The sequence below is a fragment of the Bubalus bubalis genome, chromosome 2, assembly GCF_019923935.1.
Source record: "Bubalus bubalis isolate 160015118507 breed Murrah chromosome 2, NDDB_SH_1, whole genome shotgun sequence".
NCBI classification, from domain to species: Eukaryota; Metazoa; Chordata; class Mammalia; order Artiodactyla; family Bovidae; genus Bubalus; species Bubalus bubalis.
In genome coordinates this window covers 100,535,911-100,541,508 of record NC_059158.1, presented here as the reverse complement: position 1 = coordinate 100,541,508, position 5,598 = coordinate 100,535,911, and the positions used below count along the sequence as shown (strand labels likewise).

Here is a 5,598-nt window from a genome sequence, read left to right as displayed (position 1 = left end):
TCTTGTTCATTAAAACCGTGATTACTTCATGACCTTAGATGTTTTGGAATAATGTTTTGGAACATACAGTAATGTCCAATGTTTTCTGAAGCAGCATGTGGTAACTTGCCTCAGTCGTTAATTAGCTTTAATATGTGACATAAGTGAAATAGTCTTTTCTTTATAATCAGGGAGACAAGCTTGTATCTCCTTATTTTTTCCCAAAGTTGTAAACTACTGTCAGAAATACAGATGGTGGTGGGTGTTCTGGTGGTCTCTATGCTAGGCTTGACGTGGGGACCACTACAGCTTGGCATCCCTAACCTGTCCTGCCGCTGGCCGCCCCCTGGGCCTGTGGGCACATGTCGGGCAGCTCTCCAGGCGGAGTGTGGCCATGGCCAGTAGACCTGACACCTCAGACACTGGCCTCTACTGCTTGGAGCCACTGCGGAAACAAGATTATGAAGGCTGTTTATGCTCCCTGTTTCCCTCTGCTGAATCCAGAAGCTCTGCTTTTGCACTGAGAGCCTTCAATGTGTAATTGGCTCAGGCTAGTTAAGGACTCTGTCTCTGAGAAAACAACTGGACTGATGCAAATGCAGTTTTGGGGGAAAAAAACCTGTGAATGATTTATACCGTGACAGTCCACCACATCAGCGTGTGGCCACTGAACTATGGAAGGCTGTCAGAAAACATAATCTGACTAAAAGATGGCCTGTGAAAATCACTGATGAAAGAGAAAAGAATTTGGATGACAAAGTATATCATAACATCCAGGAACTAGGAAATTATGCTAAAAACACTCAGAGCTCTCTTCTTTATCTAACACTAGAAATATTGGGTATAAGGGATCTTCATGCAGATCATGCCACAAATCACATTGGAAAAACGCAAGGCATTGTCACTTGCTTGAGAGCAACACCCTGTCATGGTAGCAGAAGAAAGCTGTTCCTTCCCATGGGTATTTGTATGCCGTGTGGTGTTTCACAAGAGGATTTTCTACAAAAGAGCCAAAATGAAAATGTGAGAGATGTGGTGTGTGATACTGCCAGCCAGGCACACTTGCACCTAAAGCATGCTAGGTCCTTCCACGAAAGTGTTCCTGTGAGAGCATTTCCTGCTTTTGCGCAGACGGCTGCTCTGGAGGACTATTTAAAGAAAATCCGACAAGTGGATTTTGATCTATTCCACCCATCTTTACAGCAGAAGAATATTTTACTTCCATTATCTTTGTATATTCAGTCGTGGAGAAAAAGATATTTTAAAAAAGCAAAAAAAGAGATAAGGATGGCAATTAGTTAATGAATAATGTAAGAGAGTGGTTAGAATAACATAGAAAGTTAGTTTCAAAATGAACAAACCTATCAAAGAAAAAGCCATTTCTCCAATATGGTCAGGATGGTAGCAGGTATATTATCACTACAGGAAGCAAGTTTGACTGTCAAGTTGGTGAAGAATAATTACAATTGTCAGGCAGAAAAATGATGAGATTGTGGGAAATTGAGCATTCCAAAATTCTCACAGAAGTGTTGACTTCATGTTATAGTCTGCAAACTCATTTTAATGCTATAAGATCCAATTTACTTTTCCAGAAGTCAGCTGTTGCCAGTTTTTGTCCTGCCAATTGTGAAATGTTCCAGTGTGATTTTTGTGTTTGTTTGTTTTATTTGTTTGAGAATTCATTATCACATTGTCAGATTTCTAGGTCATTGCTTAGAAAGGCAATTTTAGTAGTGTTTTAAATCACCCATGTGATAAACCTTTTCTTTGGAACGACCTCTGTCTCAATCATCCAAAATAATTTCATAATCTCCTTTGGATAGAAAGTTTATAGATTTGAGGCCACACAATTCTTTCCTTGGCTAAAATAATAAATTTTCCCAAGCTAAAAAGAACTTTCCCAAACCATGTTGAAAAAAAAAATTTGTGACACTCTACAAAATGTCAATTTCAACAGCTCAAATTTATTTTCAGAAATTTCAAGTAGATCAAACACTTCTACAAGTTAGGCACTGTGGGTCTGCTTCTTGTTTTGCTAGATACCTGGTTTGTAGTATTTATAATAGCACGTACTTCCTTTGAAGTTAGTATTCTTGAAGTCTCCAGAGGCTTGGATAAGTTCCTCAGAGACAGACCTGGTATAATTTGTATAACAGCCCACAGCATTACCAGTTCACACTGTAATTTTGCCAGATCTTATAAAATAAGTTGGCTTGGCCCTAGTCATTAGAGAGATGGGCAGCCTCCAGGGTAAACCCAATTGCTGTAGAAACCATCATTAAAACTATTATTGAACATCTAGCTGGTGCCAAAAATACATCCAACTCATTGTAGTCATGGGGATCTACAGCAAGACAATGCTTCTGCGCTACACAAGGGACACATGAATGCTTTAGCAGTTTTAATCCAGGGAAATGCTGAAATGGAAAAGCACTGGTCTCAGAAGGCACTCAGGCAACATCATCCTGCTCCCTCTCATTCTGGACCACTTCCAGTTCCAGCATCCTTTAGCATCCCCTTTGTAGCCAGGAATCTGAAGAGAGACCCAGATGTAATTTGATCATGTTAGGCCATTTTTTATCTCCAAAACACTTCTCAAATCTATCTCCTCTTTCTTCATGCCAAATACCACTGCCTTACTTCAGTCCTTCATACTGTTCACCTGGACTAACATAGGAACTTCCAAACTGGTCTCTCTAACTCCTGTCTACCCACTTCCCCCACCCTGAATATACCCACTTACCTACATTCTCCATGTTGCAGCCAGCGTGGCTTGTCTAAAACACACGAATGACTCTTTCACTCCCAAGTTTTGAATGGTTCTGAATTCATTCATCAATTCATGCTCCTGCACTGGGAATACAGTAGTAAACAAAACAGATCCATTTTTGCCTTCTTGAAGCTTACATTACTGTGGGTGAGACAGGCAATAAGAAGACAACTCTACAGTGGCATATGTAGCAGGAAAGAGAGAGTGATGCAGGTGGGGATATTTTAGAAAGGGTAGTCAGGAGGGTCAATTATCAGCTGAAGGGAGTGAGGGGAAAGGGTCAGCCATGAGACAGATGGACAGTGAGGAAGCACAAGTACTCCAGGCAGAGTGATTAACAAGTGCAAAAGCCTGAGTCAGAGAGATGTTTGCATGTTCCAGCACATCAAGGTGGCCTATGAGGTTGGAACCCGGTGTGTAAGGAGGTTGAAGGCAAAGTGGGGAGCAGAGCACAGGCCAATTCAAGTAAAGACTTGCCTTCCAGGCCTTGGTAAGAATGTAGATTTTATTCTAGATGTGAAGGAGCCATGGGAGGTTTGAACACTTACTGGGGAATGTCATTATCTGATTTATATTTTAGAAGGACCACTCTCACTTCTGTGAAAAGGGTAGACTTAGAGGAGCCGAAATGGAAGACTTACTCCCACTATAACTATGGACCTATTGCTGTGATCCTTGGTAGCTTGCACTAGGATGGTGATGGTAGTCAAATTTGGCATATCTGATCAAGAAGATTTGCTGAAGGATTGAATGTGGGTGGGTGTGAGAGAAAGCAAGGAATAAAGGACTCAGCACTTCCTATAGCATACAGGCTTTATTGTTGGGCTTTATTATACAGCATCCAGTTCCATCTTAGTTTGACATCTGCTTCCTTCTTCATCCTCATCTCCCACCCACACCTGAAAATTTTCCTTCCAGGAATTCTGAATTCTGGGAGTTTCCCTGCCTATGTGCCCATGCTGTTTCACATCTCTATGATGTTTTTCAGGCTGTACTTTTTGTATGAATTTCCCTTCCTACCTATACAATTCTTTTCAATCTTCAAGACTCAGCTCAGGCATCATTTCTGCAAGAAAACTTTCCTGGATTAACTTTCCAGGTTAAACTAAGTACCCTCTCCTATATGCAGCATTCAGCAGTCTTAGCACTAATCATACTACATTGAAACTCAGGTTTTTGTCTGTCTTCCCACTGTCACCTCCACAAAAGGGGCATCTTGCATTATATGTCTTGGCATCCCCAGTGCCTCACTCAGGGCCTGCACACAACAGAGGCTCAATAAATGTTTGTTGATCTGAACTGAATCTCCCAAGAGCTCTTCACGCCATCAAGTCAGCCTTGTCAGGGACAAGAGTGGATCAGATCATCAAAGAGCCATGGAGAATGAAGCTTTCCTGGATAAATCACATTGTGCAGACAGGCATGTTGACCACATGGATCACTCGCTCTTCATATTGAGTGCTCCTGGCCTTTGGTCAAAGTAAGCCAGCCCCAAAACATCTCTGGATGTGACAGATACAGGGATCAAGGAGTAAAGTTTGGGAGTAAATGGAAGAAAGGGCTCAAATTACCTACTCCTTTTGAACATGGGGTAACAGACTTCTAGAAAAAATGAAACGAAGCAGGCATAGCCATCTATTGTCTCTGTCAGTGTGCTCAACACCAGCAACACCAGCTGCTTTTCCTGGTCATCATAGCTGATAGAAGATAGCAAGAGAATCAGTTTGCAAGATGCAGGTACAGAGCAGTGTTCAGGGGATCTATAATCACATTACATAAAGTGGGGTTTATATAAGGTTGACAGAATGTGCTGATGTGAGCCATTTACAGTTCAATTGTAACAGAGCAGTCTGGCAAGCAGCTAGCTTTCTCTGGGAGGTGATGTACTTTGGGTTCTGCTATCAAGTCAGATTTAGAATAACAATCTGAAGGGAACACAATCCCCCTTTTAAAAATCCTGCCTTCTCTTCCTCAGATACAGTGAAGCAAAAGAAGTTAGAAGAGTCTGCATAATACTAGCAGACTTTACATTACTTTTTATGGAAATGCAACTTTATCTAAAGATTTATTTTTTTGGTCAGGGGAAACATAGTCAATATAGAAAACCTGATTTAATACAGCAGACAACAAACTCTTTTTTAAAAAAACAACTATATTCCTTGAACTTTAAAAATTTGCCAGATGAATTAACCAACTCTAACAAATTTTCAGCATAGCTTCACTAGTTTCTATAAAACATGCAGCCAGTGACAATTCTATAAATGGATTAAATTATGGAAGAGACACAGATTGTCAGTCCATATATGTTGCGTGTGTGTGAAAAGATTGAAAACTGTTTTCCATAAACACAAGAATGTATTGTCACCTGGTTTTATTTTCAGATATGTTCTCAAACATTTGTTTCAAATAGTTTTCCCAATTTGTTTTATAGTTTTCCTGTTGTTTTTCATGGCTTCTTTAGCTGTAATCAATTTAAAAAAAAATTTTTATACTTAAATATTTTAAATTTTTTTTGAGTATATATGAGGGAGGGAGAGAGAGAGAGTGTGTGTGTGTGTGTGTGTATGTGATGGTAAAAGGCTTTCTCCACCACAAGAGTATAATACTGGCCACACTTGGTTTTTGTCTTTTAATTCAATGCTTTAGCTTTTACATTAAATCTTTAATTTATTTGGATTTTATGTTAATATAGTGAGCTCTTTTTCATTTCTGAATGACCAGGTTTTTTTTTAACATTATTCATTAAAGAATCCATCTTTTGATATTGTCATCTTTATCATATATTTTATTCCTCCACTAACTTGAGTCTCCTTCTAGACTTATTATTTTATCTCATCCTCTGTTCCTGT

General features: G+C 39.7%; 1 pseudogene; it reads left to right on the top strand.

Annotated features, from left to right (window-relative positions):
* Positions 1 to 231: 231 nt before the first annotated feature.
* Positions 232 to 1,281, top strand: LOC102410941 (annotated as a pseudogene).
* Positions 1,282 to 5,598: the final 4,317 nt, after the last annotated feature.